The sequence below is a fragment of the Triturus cristatus genome, chromosome 10 (genome assembly GCF_964204655.1).
Source record: "Triturus cristatus chromosome 10, aTriCri1.1, whole genome shotgun sequence".
Lineage (NCBI taxonomy): Eukaryota > Metazoa > Chordata > Amphibia > Caudata > Salamandridae > Triturus > Triturus cristatus.
In genome coordinates this window covers 324,967,651-324,984,986 of record NC_140593.1, presented here as the reverse complement: position 1 = coordinate 324,984,986, position 17,336 = coordinate 324,967,651, and the positions used below count along the sequence as shown (strand labels likewise).

Genomic DNA, 17,336 nt, shown 5'->3' with positions numbered 1-17,336 from the left:
TACTGGCGACCGCCAGTAGATAATATATATATATATATAAATATATATATACAGCTGTGCACATACAATGCGCTCACTTCTCATTCGGGCATACTGTGGAAACCTCCCCCTCATGAGTACAAAAATATAAACCGTGTACGGGACCTCAGTATCTCATGTTAACGCCCCTTTGCTATACCCCCCACACACACACCTTATCTCTAATCGTGACAACCTCCTGTGTTGTTGCAATAAACACTGGTACTGTCACAGGCAGTTCTCTGGGCTCCATTCAGAGAGAAGCCACCAGTGCGTTTGGCCCATTTGGTAACTTTGTGGAGCTGTGAAAAAAATGATTCCGCGGTGAACATGCAGACTGTTTAGGTCTCTAGTGAAAGTTTGAGGCTTGATTGTTTGGAAACATGCGGGCGGCCACATAGAGCACATAGGCCAGAGTCATTATGAATATATACATCAAAGAAATTGTTAACGCAGATGTATATTATATATTCAATTTACATCTTTTTAAAAATGCTATAACCACCACATATATGATAAAAAAACATACAAGTACATTACATACTCTGTCCATGGGTTTACTCTGCCATCTTTGCGCAAATTGGGTGTGACGACACCGAAGGTGGGTGGCGGTGGGGGATGACGACACAGTCATGCATGGAGCAGTGAGCACTGACACAAGCATTAATTAACAAAGAGTTCTCCGAATAACAATTAAGCTGTGTAAGCATAAGGATACTATAGTTAGGCGATGCTGCTTCCGGAACAAACAGAAGTTACATATGGGATTAACAGCCAATAATAAGCCCAATAACAAATGAAATGCCTGAGTTAACTAATGCCAAGCGGCAGGACAAATTACCCGGCAATAGGCGGTGTTTCACACCACATATAGATTACTTGATGTCTCGGAGAGACAGCGCTTGCGCACTGCCTAGGCGATACCTAAAAAGGGTTCTTTCTGAACAAAAGACTAACTTTTTGACAAATTTGGTGTGATTCTGTTCAGCAGTTTGGGCTGTAGTTTTGTGTAAAGTTTCCTATGGAAATTAACATGGGGAAAACGTGTTTTGGGACACCCCTTTTTTCTCAGCCCCTGCTGCACGAATCACCCCGACACTTTCGAGACAGGAGCTGACCGGAGAGCCCCACTAGTTTTGAAAAGTTCGCGAAGATTCATCAAACGGCGCCAAAGATATTGGCAAAAGAAAAAAAGCTATTTGAATAGAAACGAGGTCCTAACTATAACTTCCTACTGGCGACCCCCAGTAGGTTATATATATATATATAATTCACTGAAAAAACCATAGGTTTCACACACGTTATAGTTAGGAATTAGCATTTAAAAAACCTTGCAAATTCACTGAAAAAACCATAGGTTTCACACATGTTATAGTTAGCGGAAATTTTACTGATAAAAAACCAGTGAAATTGCCCTGTTATAGTTAGTGCTGGCAACTATAACTCACGCGACCGCAATCCTCTGCTGATGCTAATACTGTATTTAGACACTTATTTGCCCATGTCTTCTTCCATACATTTTTAGCTATACATATATTACAAATATTTTTTTTTCATAAAGACACATATGTCATCAGCAGAAGATTGCGGTCGCGTGAGTTATAGTTGCCAGCACTAACTATAACGGGGCAATTTCACTGGTTTTTTATCAGTAAAATTTCCGCTAACTATAACATGTGTGAAACCTATGGTTTTTTCAGTGAATTTGCAAGGTTTTTTAAATGCTAATTCCTAACTATAACGTGTGTGAAACCTATGGTTTTTTCAGTGAATTTGTACGGTTTTTTAAATGCTAAGTTACTTTACGCCATTCGTGGCGTGCGCGCCCACTTAACGCAGTTCGTTCCGTGCACGGTAATATTTTAATTTTTCGTAATTTTTATAAGCCATGCACAAATGGTGCCCTTCGGGCACCATTTGCACACGGGGTGGAGAGAGTGTGGATAATTTTTTCTTTTATTATTTTTTTTACAATATTTATTTCTGTTACCGTTAATAAGCCATGTACATTTGGTGGCCTTCGGCCACCAAAAGCACAGGGGGTGGGGTGAGTGTGGATAGTGTTTTTTTTATTTCCATTTTTTTACCGTACGCGTACGGTAAGCGTACTCGGCGAAATTAGCGAAAAAATAAAAATTCCGTTTTTGGCCTTGGGGGATCTTTGGGGACTCCCTCAACATGGCTATGTGTGTGGGAGTAGTCTAAACAGCCCCTTTACATGTTTTTGGGCTTTATATTTTAAAAATCACTCTCAGTGCGAGAAACAAAATGGTGGACGCCGCTTCCTGGTTTCGGCCGATTCGAATGTTTACTAAGATCTAAGAGCCAATCAGCATCGCGCTCGCGCACGCCACCGTACGCGTACGGTAAGCGTACCGTAAGCGCACCGTAAGCTGGCTCAGATATATATATTGATTTAAAGGCTATTTTCTCAGAATCTACCAAACAGATTTACACCAAACCTACAAAAGGCACTTCCTTGACCTGAGGACTACCTCTCTGCCAAATTTCAAGTAAATCTGTTCAGCCGTTCGGGCTGTAGCCCTGTCTAAAGGTCCTATGGAAAAATGCATGGGAAAAACGCGTTTTGGGACCCCCCTTTTATCTCAGCCCCCGCTTGACGAATCCCCCCGAGACTTTCAGGGTAGGAGCGGAGCATAGCGCCCCACCTATTTTGAAAACTTCGCGAGGATTCGTCGACCGGCGCCAAAGTTATTCAAAATAGAATGTTGCGGATTTCCTATGGAAAAGGGGTCCTAACTATAACTACCTACTGGCGACCGCCAGTAGGTAATATATATATATATATATATATATATATATTACCTACTGGCGGTCGCCAGTAGGTAGTTATAGTTAGGACCACGTTTCCATAGGAAATCCGCAACATTCTATTTTGAATAACTTTGGCGCCAGTTGACAAATCCTCGCGAATTTTTCAAAATAGGTGGGGCGCTACGCTCCGCTCCTACCCTGAAAGTCTCGGGGGGATTCGTCAAGCGGGGGCTGAGATAAAAGGGGGGTCCCAAAACGCGTTTTTCCCATGCATTTTTCCATAGGACCTTTAGACACAGCTACAGCCCAAACGGCTGAACAGAATTACTTGAAATTTGGCAGAGAGGTAGTCCTCAGGTCAAGGAAGTGCCTTTTGTAGGTTTGGTGTAAATCTGTTCAGTAGATTCTGAGAAAATAGCCTTTAAATCAATATATATATCTGAGCCAGCTTACGGTGCGCTTACGGTGCGCTTACCGTACGCGTACGGTGGCGTGCGCGAGCGCGATTCTGATTGGCCCTTAGATCTTAGTAAATATTCGAATCGGTCGAAACCAGGAAGCGGCGGCCGCCATTTTCTCTCTCGCACTCTGACAGGGGGTTGAAAAACCAAGTGCAAAAACATATAAAGGGGCTGTTTACACAGCTCCCAAGCACCTAGCCATGTCGAGGGAGTCCCCAACGATCCCCCAAGTGAAAAAAGGCAATTTAAATTTTTTCGAAAATTTCGCCGATTACGCTTACCGTATGCGTACGGTAAGAAATAATAAAAAAAATATATATATATCCACATTCTCCCCACCCCGTGTGCAAAAGGTGCCCGAAGCGCATCGTGCGTTCATGGCCCATCTAGCGTAACGTGGGCACGCGGTGCGCGAAGCGCACCGCATGCTCACTGTGCGCGCACGGAACGAACTGCGTTAAGTGGGCGCGCACGCCACAAATGGCGTAAAGTAACTTAGCATTTAAAAAAACGTACAAATTCACTGAAAAAACCATAGGTTTCACACACGTTATAGTTAGGAATTAGCATTTAAAAAACCTTGCAAATTCACTGAAAAAACCATAGGTTTCACACATGTTATAGTTAGCTGGACATTTTACTGATAAAAAAACCAATGAAATTCCCCCGTTATAGTTACTGTAGGCAACTATAACTCACGCGACCGTAATCCTCTGCTGATGACATATGTGTCTTTATGAAAAAAAAATATTTGTAATATATGTATAGCTAAAATTTAATGGAAGAAGACATGGGCAAATAAGTGTCTAAATACAGTATTAGCATCAGCAGAGGATTACGGTCGCGTGAGTTATAGTTGCCTACAGTAACTATAACGGGGGAATTTCATTGGTTTTTTTATCAGTAAAATGTCCAGCTAACTATAACATGTGTGAAACCTATGGTTTTTTCAGTGAATATATATATAGCTGGATGTAATTTTACATAAATTGTTCAAATAAAGCGCACACTCGAAGTCCTCTGGAACTTTATTCCGCAGTTGGTTTTTTTTTTTTTTCTGGGTGCAGGAGCACATGTGTACATGGATTGCAGACATTTATACTTTGATTTTTAATTCTATTGTTTTGAAAATGCACATGTGGGAAAAAAGTGCATGTAAATCCAGTAGAACTTAAAATTGAGACAGGCTCACAAAACTTCAAGATAAGTTGCATATTTGGTTGTATTATTTTTATTTGATCCATTAACAGGTTGATATTTTTATCCGGGTAGCTGGTTTACCGTCACTTAGTTAAAATAGATTAAAAAGTGTAATTTAAGGGGTTTGTGAAATAGAAATAATTGTGCTGACTGGAGGTAATTCTCCCGTGCAAAGGGACAATTTTAAAACAGTGCTTCTCAGCCATCCCTTTGAGGTATTTGTTTTTTAAAAGCAGAATGGGAACAGTGGGAGGATCTTCGGCTGTGAAACTTGTTTCTGAGCCTTTTAACAGACACGGTTCAGTGATAAACTGGGCATGAAATATCACAAATAACATTTAGGGCCTAGATAAGAGTTTAGCAGATGCAGAATTTCGCACTATTAAGAGTGTACTGATATCGATGCACTTTAAATAGGCGAAAGGGTACTGATTTTTCGCGGATGTCCTGCATTCATAAAACTCTAAATCAGGCTTAAATCATGCATTTCAGTCTTGTAATCGGTAGAGGCAAGATTATGTTGCAGATTGGTGGAAATGTTCAGTCCAGATCATGTCTCCACTCTCTACTTTGGAAAATTAGCTGAGCTTGTGTGTGTGTATGTGTTTGTGTGTTCAAGGTGTGTGTTTGTGAGTACTAATTTAGTTGTAATGGTTTGAGTGCATTTGTTGTGTGGTGTAGTAGTGGTTAAGCTCGGTAGCACTACTAGCACTACTAGCACCCACACAAAGGTTTTTTTCTGACTTGTTAATATCTGTTGGCCCACTTGATGAATCGGCACCATATGTGGCAGAGCTTTGGTTCAAGTAAATCTGGTGCCTAAGTTCAAAATTGGTTTACATGGGTTTAATTGTTCAAAAACTATTAATGAAACTCACTTATGGAAATGAACATACAAAAATCACATGTTCACCATTGCTCATTGGAGCCCAAACTACTAGGCACAGTTACAACAAACTTGTCAATTATTGATTTGTTTAGGTTGTCGTAGAATGCCACCTGCACTATTCATGGCAAAAAGATTGTCGACCAGACATAATAAATAATACATGCATTACATGCAACTCTTTCAATGGAGCAGAGAAAGAATGTGCCATATAGCAACTGGCCCTCTGGCATTGCCCAACCTTATTACGGCGAACACGGCGCGGAGGTTCCCACTCCGTAATAATTACCACATACACCAGCAACTCAATTCCTGCTAGCATCCGGGAGCTTAACTCCACTGCCGTCCTCCGGTCCCGACATGGACCGCATTATCCCTCTCGCATCGGCGCTTCGGCCTTCCAGGTGTGGACCTCGGACGCCCCACCTCTGCCTCCTTCGTGTGTGCGCATCAGCACCTGAGGCTCCTCGGCCCCTCATTTTGTCAAATTGTGGCTATCACGCTAACTTCCCAGGCACCCTTACCATCGCCTTGTCCTGAAGAGATCCCACTATCCGTATGGGGATCGAAACGTCGTCGACCTACTTCTCTAAACTCAAAACCTTACTGTATATCTGTTTTCTGAGTGTGAGATGTTGATCTGACTTTTTCGTATTTGCACTGTTCATTCAAAAGTCACCTTTTTAAGTCACCAGCCTGGGTTAAGGAAACCGGCTGATTTCCCTTCTAACCTCCTCACGGCTAGCTCACTCATTGTGTTATTTATTACGTTTTTCTAATAATCACCATAAAAACTTTTTTTCATCACATACTTTGTTCATTCTCTTGAATTCCAATTCCTTATTGTAGTAATTGTGATATTTATGTTGACTCCTCTTGAATGGGACCACTGTTCCTTGAAAATATAGCAACTGGCCATCACTCCTCCTCTGCCCTGTCCTCAACATGGCGTCTGCAACATCCTCTAACCCGATGGCTGTAGACCAGTTTTACAAATGCCAAGCATATATCATGTGTATTGTGACATTCCACATGGAAGAGGGTATGTATGAAAAAGTTACTCTTAAGTCATCTCACATATAGGTCTTCCACGGAGCTCAGGTGTGCGGTACATGCTTTGGAGACAATTACTAGAGACACTGCACAGGATGTAAGCTTGTCCACAACATCAAAGGCATGCAAGGCCACAGAGGCTTTTTAGGAGCTCTCCTCCTCCTTGCACTCAACAGCCTGCACTGACGCTAATGTCAGCATGACCTTGTTTCATGTCATGCTTGGGTCTGCAAAGGGCTTACACCACCACCCCTAACTTACTTGTTTTTTTTTTTCATTCACAGCTGTCCTATTTTACTCTGTACATCTCACTTGTGTTTTACTTTCCCAGAAGCTTCATAGAGGAAAGACTGCCAAGACTGCTGTTCTCAAGCCCATTCCCTCACATTTTACTGCAACAATGTGCGTTTCAGGGTAGGCTCTCAGCTTCCCTGAAACATTCAAAAGTGCTCTTCATTTCCATGTCACAAGCACTCACTCCAGTGAAATCCCTGGAGCCCACGCCCCGTCACACTAGCACTCAGTCTCCACATTGCTCTGCCCAACCAGCACAAACTAAAGCCATGGCTTCCTCTAGCACCTATTACTCGGTACTCAACCATAAAAAGGTTAAGAAAACATTTTCTCATATCTGTGTCATGAGCATAACGAAAACTCTTTGCAGAAGGTGAAGAAGCTATCAATGTTTGAATCAGTTATGGAAAGCTTCTCACCTGTAGGCAAACCTATGAAAACTCAGTCTGTCCAAGGAGGTGTGCAATGCATTGCTTGTTGGAGGTTTGGGTTAATCTGTTCCAATATATTTCATAAATATTTATAATTAGAAAAGGCCTGCATTGATTCGATGAGGATACTTCCAGCAATGCAGTTGCTAAATTACATTGAGGGTTAATTTATTTATGTGTCTTATAGAGCGCCCGAATCACCCCCAAAGGGGTATCTCCGCGCTATAGGAGTGCTATTAGGTCAGCATAGAGAGACTGAAGAGGAGTCACAAAGTCAACAAGGGAGTCTGGAAAAGACGGAATTGCAGATAGTTAGTGCATTTACGAAGATGAAGAGGAAGTTGATTCCAGTATGAGGGGGCCAAGTGGTAGAAGGCCTTCCCCTCTGTACGTGATTTGTTTATCCGAGGGACCACAAGGAGCGATTTTGATCCAGATCGGAGTGTTCTAGAGGGCTGATACCTTATAAGTCTACCGCTAAGCTAGCTGGGAGCATTGCCGTGAAGTGCCTTATGCACTATACAGCATATTTTAAAATGAATCCGCTACCGAACAGGCAACCAGTGTAGTCCCTGGAGTAGGGGCAAAGAAGCTGTTCTGGCTGGAGAATTGGAAACCAATCGGCCGGCGGAGTTTTGAACGACCTGGAGTCTATTAAGTGATGCTTCAGTGGCTGAGATTAGGAGGGCATTGCAATAGTCAAGGCGACATACGACAAGAACCTGTAGTAAGGTTCTCCTGACTGTCAAAGGGAGGAAGGGAAAAGCCTTCCTCAGGAGAATTAATATATAGAAACAAGAGCTCACAGTGGCTGTAACTTGCTCTTTCATAGAGAGTTTCTGGTATAACTGCACACCTAGATTTTTCACCACTGCTTTTGGTGGGACGGGACCTAGATTGTTAGGCCACCAATCTGGGGACCAGATTAAGGGTGCCACTCCGAAGAGCATAATTTCCGTTTTACTGGCATTCAAATGGAGGAAGTTGTTTCTCATCTATTCCGAAATTGCATTCATACTGTCAGAGAAGGCCAGCTTAGCGGAGTTTCTGTCAAATGCTATTAGGAGCTGGGTGTCATCCACAGAAATAGGGATGAAACCCAGGTTCCTAAGAAGATCTGCAAGAGGGGCCAAATAAATGTTAAACAATGTGGGACATACGCAAGATCCCTTGGGTATGCCTTTGGTCAGCTTAGCTGTGGGGGATTGGAAAGTGCCCAGATTAACAGTTTGAGTGTGGTTATTTAGAAAGTTAGACAGCCACTGGTAAGCTCAATTTTGGTTACCATCATTTCTTAATCTAGATAGAAAAATGGGGTGAGAAATCATGTCAAACGCTGCTGACAGATCCAGCAGCACTAACAGTACTGCCTGTCCATTATCTAGGAAATGTCGGGGGTTATCAGTGACTGCAATTAATGCTGTCTCCGTTCTGAATCTGGGACGTAAACCAGAATGTGAAGTCTCAAGGTCTCCTCTTGCTTCCATAAAGTCTGAAATATGTTTGTTCACATGTTTTTCCTGGAGTTTACTCAAGTAGGGTAGCAAGGAAATAGGACAGTAATTGGATAGATCTTCCGGCGGAGCATTGGGTTTTTTCCTGATTGGAATTATTTGGGTGGCTTTCCATTCAGAAGGCAATATGCCCGTGGTCAAGGAGGAATTAAGGGTAGGGCAGATCAAGGGAGCCAACTGCTTATGAAGCAGTGAAGATACCTTAGTGGGTAGAACATCCTGAGGTGAACCAGATTTTACTGTTTTCTGGATTTTGGTTCATGAACCATCCGCGGCCCGTGCATGTAAGAGTGGTGGGGCAGTAGGGCCGGGTAGTGGGGAGGTTTTGACTGACGACAAGACGGGAAAATAAAATAATTAATTTTTCCTCGCTGTCGAAATTCCCCCCACCCAGCCCCACCACTCTTACCTGCCCGAGCCACGGCTGGTTCATGAACCAAAATCCAGAATAGAGTGACTATATTTGGTAAAGCTGGTGCCATATTGACCCTGGTGGAAAAGAAGAACACCCCAGGAGAATTGAAAATGCTTTAATTCTCAGTCACAAAACAGAGTAAAATGTGTAAACCCAGGCTGTGATATTTAGATAGTCAATGGACTTTGGGGCATATTTAGAAGCTCCTTTCGTCACAGGAACATCACTTTTACCCACCTTCTATTAAGACCAGGGAAAACCTGGTCTAAACATGGCGCAACAAGGAGAAATGCTTTATTTCTTCAAAATGTTGCTGTTTCTCTGTGTGCTGCATTGTGTGGCACACCCAGAAACAGAACATTGACAATCATGACTGTTTATGTGCAGGAAAGTGTACCTACATGCACATATACAATCATTGACAAAATGACAATTTGCAACTTCTCTGTGTGCTGCTCAGTGCAGCACACATAGAAGTTACAAATCGCCATTGATGATTGTTTAAGTTTAGGAAGGGACACCTTCCTGCACATAAACAATCGTACCCTCAATGCAGGAATCCTTGCACTGCGGCACAAGTGTGCCTGCACAGGCGCTGGGCAGCTAAATTTAGCACCAGAGCAGGGTAAAACGCAGGACTGTGCCTAGTTGTTGTTAATATGGGGCAGCCCTGCGTTTCTAAAATGACGGAGCACGGCGTTAGCCTTCTTGGCTTAACACAGCACTCCGTCACTTTAGTAGTAAATATGTCCCTACGTGTTTGGTGTTGAATTTGGTGTAAGCCCATTCAGGTTCATATAACAAAGTCATTCTTGGACTTGAATATGTCTGCCTCTGTTGGCAATGGAGAGTTAACTTACTCTTGGTGGGGTTCAATTTCAGGTGGGGACTCAACATTCAGGCTTGAAGGAGCGAGAGTCATTCTTAGAGTTGAGTGATGCTCTATCTGGTTGAGGGTTCAAGTAAATTTGAAAGTCATTAGTGGCTTGTCTAATTTCCCATGTTGTGATTGGCCAGAATTACTCCAAGGGGCATCTTTTATAGATCAATGACAATCGGAGAGACATTGAATCATTTCAGTACTTTGTAAGCCACTGGTATTGGTTGCAATCTAGATATATTCATCTGGCATGTCTGGTTATTTGAATGTAATTTAATGTGATGAAATAAAATAATAAATACATTTGGCTAACAAGCAAACCTTAAGCGCCGTTACCACACCATATGCCACAAACACCACAAAACACATTAGGTACAGGTGGCAACATGTCACTGTGAAATATCACCAAACAAAACCAGAATGCCTTCATACCTCTTACAGCACTCAAATAAGTAACCTTCACCGCTGTTAACCAATGCAGCCAGCGCAACAGTTCACAGAGACATACCAACCCCCAAAGACACCTGAAAAAAAAAAAAGAATTCCAAAGGCCATACACATCAATGCCTTATCCTTTAACAACACTAAAGCAGAAAGTGAGAAGCTCAGAACGTAAACATTCACTTACATATAATGTGCACAGTTTAGGTTTGGCCCACTCAATATAAGGGCTGGGAATTAGGAATGGGCACACAGCACAGTTGCCCACTGTCGTCCTTGCTGTTCATTTTGGCATTGGAGCTCATGGCGATAACAATTTGCAGAAACATGACTTTGTGGGGCATGCCTGTGGTGGAGGCAAAACACCTGGCATTGCTGTATGCAGATGCCACTCTGTTTTATCTTAGGGCCCCACTGGAATGCCTGGGTGGACAGCTTTGTATCCTTGATGACTTTGGAGCGATCTCCGATCTGTGTTTAAATCGGAAGAAGTCGTTGTTTTTCCCTCTCTTGGCATTGGTTGGCACCATGGTGGAACGTCTCCCTGATCTGAACGTTTGCTGTGAGATGGATAGATTCTGTTACCTGGGCATTATGGTTGCTCACTCAAAAAAGGTTCAGATGCAGTATAACATGAGCAGATTTTTGGACTCTCTGAATTAATCTGCTGCTTTTTGGAACACCCTGCTGCTCTCACTCATAGGCAGGATTGCCATTTCAAAGATGATGCTACGCCCACACTGTCTGTACACTACAAAACATTACCTTTGTCCTTTCCCTGCCTGGTGTTTAAAAGTGGGATACCCTACTCACATCATTAGTATGGGGGTTGGGCGCAGTAGAATACAACACAAATGAGGAGCTATGAGTATGGTGGGATAAAAGTCATGTGATTGGAATTCTATCACTAAGTTGTAATGCTGCAGAAAGCAGAACAATGGTTGGTGTAGGGAGACAGTTGGGAGAAACATTTACTGTGGGGTGTGTGGGTGCAGAGGACCTAACAATGTTGTGAATTGAGGGTGCCAGGGACTCAACAGACCGACCTTATGTGGTCCAGCAAATAAGCCAGGCTGTGGCAACAGATGGTGCATGTGGTTCTCCGTAGGACCCCCCTCCATAGGGAGTTAACAATGTAGATACTTGCCCCACTTTGCCTCATGGATGTCAATATGACATATCAGACATGGCGGGAAAGTGGCTGTGATACCTGGGGCAACTTGTACCCGAACAAAATCTTTATTTCATCTGAGGGTGCCCGGCAGGAGTTCAGTGTGGGACCTGGCCTTTTTTTTCAGTATGCAGGACTGACCGAATTAGCCAGGGAGACTTGGAGGACTTTCCCGGTGGCCCCTCCTGTATCTGTCACACTAGGGGTGATATTGACTTTTGGCCTCTTCCTGCCCTCGTTGTAACATTAATGGTGCAGATTTTCTGCATTTGGCCTGGGGCTGCCCGTTAGTGAATGATTTCTGGATCTAGGTAGTGGATAGATTTACACACACCATGGCAGTGGATGAAACTCTCCCACCTCCGTTTTGCCTGCTGGGTAATAAGGCGAGACCCAAGGGAAGAAAGATGTCCTCCAAATATCTGCAGCTGGAGCTGGTATTGGCTAGATGAGGTGTGGCTATTACGTGGATGGGGCATTGGGCACCCTTGCCTGCCCACTGGGAAAGGGATGTTACTGAGTGGTCTCTGGCAGAAGAGATTCAAATGAAGAGTAGTAGAACTGATGAAAAGTTACAGGAAGATATAGAACTGTGGGTGAGATAGTGGGATTGTATCCTGGTTCCTAAGAGCGTACCAAATAACAAAGATGGAGATACAGATTTTTTTGGGGGGAAAACGTTTTTATTAGTTTTGTCACATTACAATACAACATGTGGAATATCATAATATAAAGTATGTTTAAGATTATATGTGTGGCCACCATGGGATATTGGCAGGAGTAAATGGTTCAATATGGCATATACAGTTTTTAATAAACAACTTCAACTTCAGATCTCAACAGCAGAATCACTTTTTAGGTGTCTGCAGGCCTTCCTCATCTCTCTTCCTTGAGGCACATCCCACCCATCTTAATGTGAATCTACTTCTATAGTGTGCCAGTATGCGTACCCCCTCATCGCCTCTCCTTCCAAGGGTGTTTTGTATCACTGGGCGGTCCTGTGATGTGGTCCGGGGCAGGAGGTCCTTGGGACTTGGGGAATACTATTAGGGGTGTCGATGACAAGCTGGGATGAGCGAAATTTCGCAGATGCGCTCTTCAGGCTTACTTATCACCTATTCTTCTGATTAGGTATTGTACAGTAGTTGTAGCTCTTGCAGCATGTTCTCCCACAATCCCGCCATGGGAATTCTTCTTAATCCCCTAATCTCCTCTCTCCTTAGTGCCACTACTTCCAACCTACTCCATTTCAATGTCCCTGCTCGCTAGTGCTGTTTACTCAGGATGGTATGCACTTTTCAGTGCATTGCTATCAAGCGGGTCACTATACGTAGTGCTAGGTCTATGAATCGGGTGGTCACCTTTTGGCATTTTCTTCATACATAGAGGCCTAGTATCACCTCTTCTGATGTATGTAGGTCTGTTCGACCTGTCAGTGTTGCAAGTGTGTCTGTAGCACATTCTCCACAATGTTGCTGCTGCTGGGCAAATCCAGAACATATGTGCTAAATCTGCATTGTGTGCATGACATCTAAGGCAGAGGTGGGAGGCTTGAAACATTTTGTGGAGGCTAACAGGGGTGAGGTAAGCTCTATGCAATGTGTTATGTTGAATATAGTCGAACTTAGTTTTGTGAGACACTTTTTGTGGACAGTGTGTGGCTCCTTTCCGCTCTTTGGGTGTCAAGTCCTGACCAATAGCTCTCTCCCAGCCTCTACACGCCGCTAGTAGGGGATCAGTTATCGCGTGCGTTAACACCTTGGAAAATCAAGTGACCAGGCTGCGGCCACCTCCCATGATGTGCAAAGTGTGTACAAGGGGATGTCACTCTAGTTCCTTGTCTGTGACATTCCATAGACAGCCCAACTCAGCTATCAATCTGCCAAAGGCCAGAAAGTCGCCTGCTGGCAACTCATATTCATCTTATAGTGGGCCAAATGGCATGAGAACACCCTCTCGGAACAAATCCCCAAGGGTGCCTACTCCGGCACCTGGCCACGTCACCAGGCCATCCCACCCTTTGCGTTCCTGAAATGGTGCTATGGCGAAGATCCCTATTGCCAGGGAATACAGTATCAGGTATGCCATAACTTGCATGTCCTCTGAAAAATATTGCAGGTAAATTGTACTAGGTTATTTGCCTCTTGGGGGATCCCCGCTCCTGGGAGCAATTCCTCTTATATCATCGCCTCTGCTGTAGTCCCTGACTGTCTGCCTATTTCTTCGGTCTGCCTCACTGCCAGCCACCTCGCCAGCCCCTGCAGCTGTGCCGCCAGATAGCAATGTTCAAAGTTTGGCGCTCCTAAGCCCCCCATCCACTGGCAATTGCAAGTTGCGCAGTGCCACTCGACTCCTCCCCTTGGTTCCGCAAAAAATTCCCAGCATCGAATGTAAGGCATGGAAAGCGGATCTTGATATTAACATTGGGAAGTTATGAAAGAAATCCAGGAGCCAGATCCGCACTACCATTTTTTGGGTGGGATATGCGACCCTGCACCATGAGTGGCAGGGTGCTTCAGAATGCGATTTGCGGACAGAGACAGGAAATGGCACTGGTGACATTTTGATCCATAAGATCTTGGGTGTTATGTTATATATTTACCACCAAATACCGAAACATACGAGGTTCCCATCTCACCATATGGTCCCCGACAAGTATTTCCTGTGAAGGACAGCTACCTTGAAGCTGAAAGACACATGATTTTGCCAAGTTACTCCCAGTCCTGAGGCCCTCTTATATTCCTCTAGTATACCTGTAATCTCTAGGATTCCCAAGCGTATGTCACATATATACAAGAGGACACCATCCGCATATAGTGAGACTGCATATGCTCCATGATGCAGTGGGAGACCTCTCCCCTCTTCACTCTTTTGAAGTCATTTAGCCAGGGGGTCTATTGCCAGAGCAAATACCAGCAGTGAGAGGGGACAGCCCTGATGAAGATGGAGATACAGATGGTTAATAATATTTCTGTTTGAAACCTGAATCAACACTTTTTGATTTACTCATTAACTGTATCCTCATATTATTCCAATGTCATGTGATGTTTTGAAACAACTGACTGTATTGTGGTATGCCTTATGTGATGTATTGGGATTAGCTTGACAGGAAACCATGGAGATATCTGTTCACTGACTAACATGAGGCCTAAGTTTGTTTATGTGTTTCAATTTTCTTTTTAAAGAGTGTAAAAAAATGTGTATAATACCAACTGGTGAATCTCTACTTCATTAACTCTTATGACCACTTATTCTATGAAGCAGCAAACACAATAATTGCTATAGAGCCCAACAGACTCATCAACTCCACATTCTCATGAAACTATCATAGCACCAAAGGACATAGTGATGTCAATGTGGTGTCATCCAACAACAAAATAAACAGAGATGCTTGGTAACAGGTGCACAGTATTACAGTCACCACTTGGCCATGTATACTACTGAAGTAAACATACATATTTGGCCTCTGTGGTGAGTAAGTCATACAACCCACATGTCTGTTATCTCATTTTCTTTGCATGCATACAATGCCAAAGGCCAAATACCACAGATGCAAAGGTCAATAACTGGGCATTGCGCTGCTCTTAGCACTATACATTGCCACCATAGCCATGCTATCCTTCTCCAACTTTACTCCACTCACTAAAACATGCTCTACAGGGCCATATATGTTTGCATTGAAGACAGCATGTACTACGTTTTTTATACACTAAGGGTCAGATGACAAAAATCTAGAATTGCGATTTCCTAACTGCGATTCTTACCGAATCGCCATTAGAAAATTGTTATTGCTGATATAAGAAAACATTTTGAAACAGTGATTCCTAGTGTCTTGAAAATTGACCAACCTCATGAATATTAATGAGGTAGGTCGCAATTGTTGATCCATTAGGAATCGCAGCTGAAAGAACGTAAACATTTTCTTCAGAATTTAGCATCACTAATGGCAAATCTGCCTTGAGCTTCAGAAATGAAACTGCATTTCTGAAGTGATATGCAGTCATTTGGTGCTGCAAAGTGAAAACATGAGGCTTTGATATTCACAGGCTTTAGTCAGACGCTTTTCACTTGGCAACCCATGTAAAACATTGCCCAATTAATTCATAGCTTGAATTTAATATGGCTAGTTTAGATTTTGTTCTCACCATAGAATGTGATTTTAATTTGTAAAATTGTTAAATTTGTGCATTAGTAGACTATAAATTGTATTAGAATTACCATGACATTTTAAAATGTAGAAACACAGAAACAGCAAGTGATTTAGGTGTTGCTCTGAAAGCAAAGGATTTTTTCTCTCCATGTGAAAGGGGGAATGCTTCGCATATTATACAGTGTGTAACCTTGGAGCCTTATCTATTTAGTTGCTGGAAATGTTTAAACAAAGCATCATTTAATTCTTTGCTTTAGAGAGAATGGAAAACACACATATTTTAAACGTGCATTATCATGTTATGTTTAATGTTTCTTGCTTAATTAATACAATCTTTTGCAGCTAATGTTATGTGTTTAATTAAAATAAAATGTTTCTTTAAAAGAAGGTTAGATGAGGTCAGAATTCTCGCCTGCTTGATTAATGACGTGCACAGACAGCAGAGAGGTGGAGGTGTCCTTTGGAAAATGCAATTGGATGAAGATGGAGCTCATGCCACATGCTTTGCAACATTATTTTTGATGCAAAAGTGTTCCTAGTTTAGGAGTTTCAGAACTCTTGCAGAGACCTTTGCGAGAGGCAGAATCAGACAGATGTAGAGATGGGAGGCTGCACAGGAGTTTCAGACTTTGATGCAGAACTGAAGGGAGCAGAGCAGATGTGATGTGCAGATGCAGGGAAGGAGAGGGCAGACCTTGATGGAGAGCAGAACTGAGGCAGACAAAGGCAGACTAGAATCAGGTTTTGTTTCATTCTGACTTTTATTAAAATCCCTAAGCTTTGACTAACTGGCTTGCTAAGACTTATTTGCTCTATGCTTTATTTCTCTTTATGAGAGATTCTGTAATTATTAATTATTGGTTTAGCTTAATGCTAATCTCACTCTTGCTTCTGTTCTTGAACTCTTAATGAGTTCTGACTGACATCATTTGTGCCCCATTTTTTTAGAATAGGGATTCTTTCCATTATGGAGCGTGCTGTATGCAATTTATGATATGCGCTCTGTTAACTTTATTTTCTGTTATCAATTCTGTAACCTAATTGATGCCTGACTAATGAATGAAGAGTCAGAGATTCTTCAATATTAATAAGAAACTAAATCCCTTCAAAACTACTCACAACTCTCATTATTGGCTAAAATGTTTATTTGCATTTGATTATTTTTCCATATTCATGAAGAAGCTTTTTGGGACCATATAAGGTGGCCAAGATCAATCACCTTGAGCGGAAACAAGCGTAATGGTAATTAAAGGTAATGGCGCCACATTTTCTACATTTTCCAAATAGAGATTACCCTGAGATTTCCACATTATCACAGCCATCACACTAATGGTGGCCTGCTGGGGGTAGCAGACTACCATCTCTGTGATTACTTTTAAATAAAGCAAACTTATTTTTAAACGCAGAAGAAAATGAGCTACATTTAAAGAGAACTAAATTAAACTTAAAAGTTTCAATTTTTAGGAGTAGGCAGTGGTCCATGCCTGTCCTTAAATTTTTTTTTAACATTCTCAAAGGGGAAGGGTTCCACAGAGGACCCCTTCCCCTTCACGAATGGGTTACCACTAGTTTTGAACTGGTGGTAAAAGTATTGCTGTTTTGCAACCAGAATACCATTGCAGTAAAGTAATACATACGATACCAATT

General features: G+C 42.5%; 1 protein-coding gene across 1 annotated transcript in view; it reads left to right on the top strand.

Annotated features, from left to right (window-relative positions):
• Positions 1-17,336, top strand: part of MRC1 (mannose receptor C-type 1) — an 841,411-nt gene that overhangs the window by 177,175 nt on the left and 646,900 nt on the right. The gene's annotated exons all lie outside the window — the stretch shown is intronic.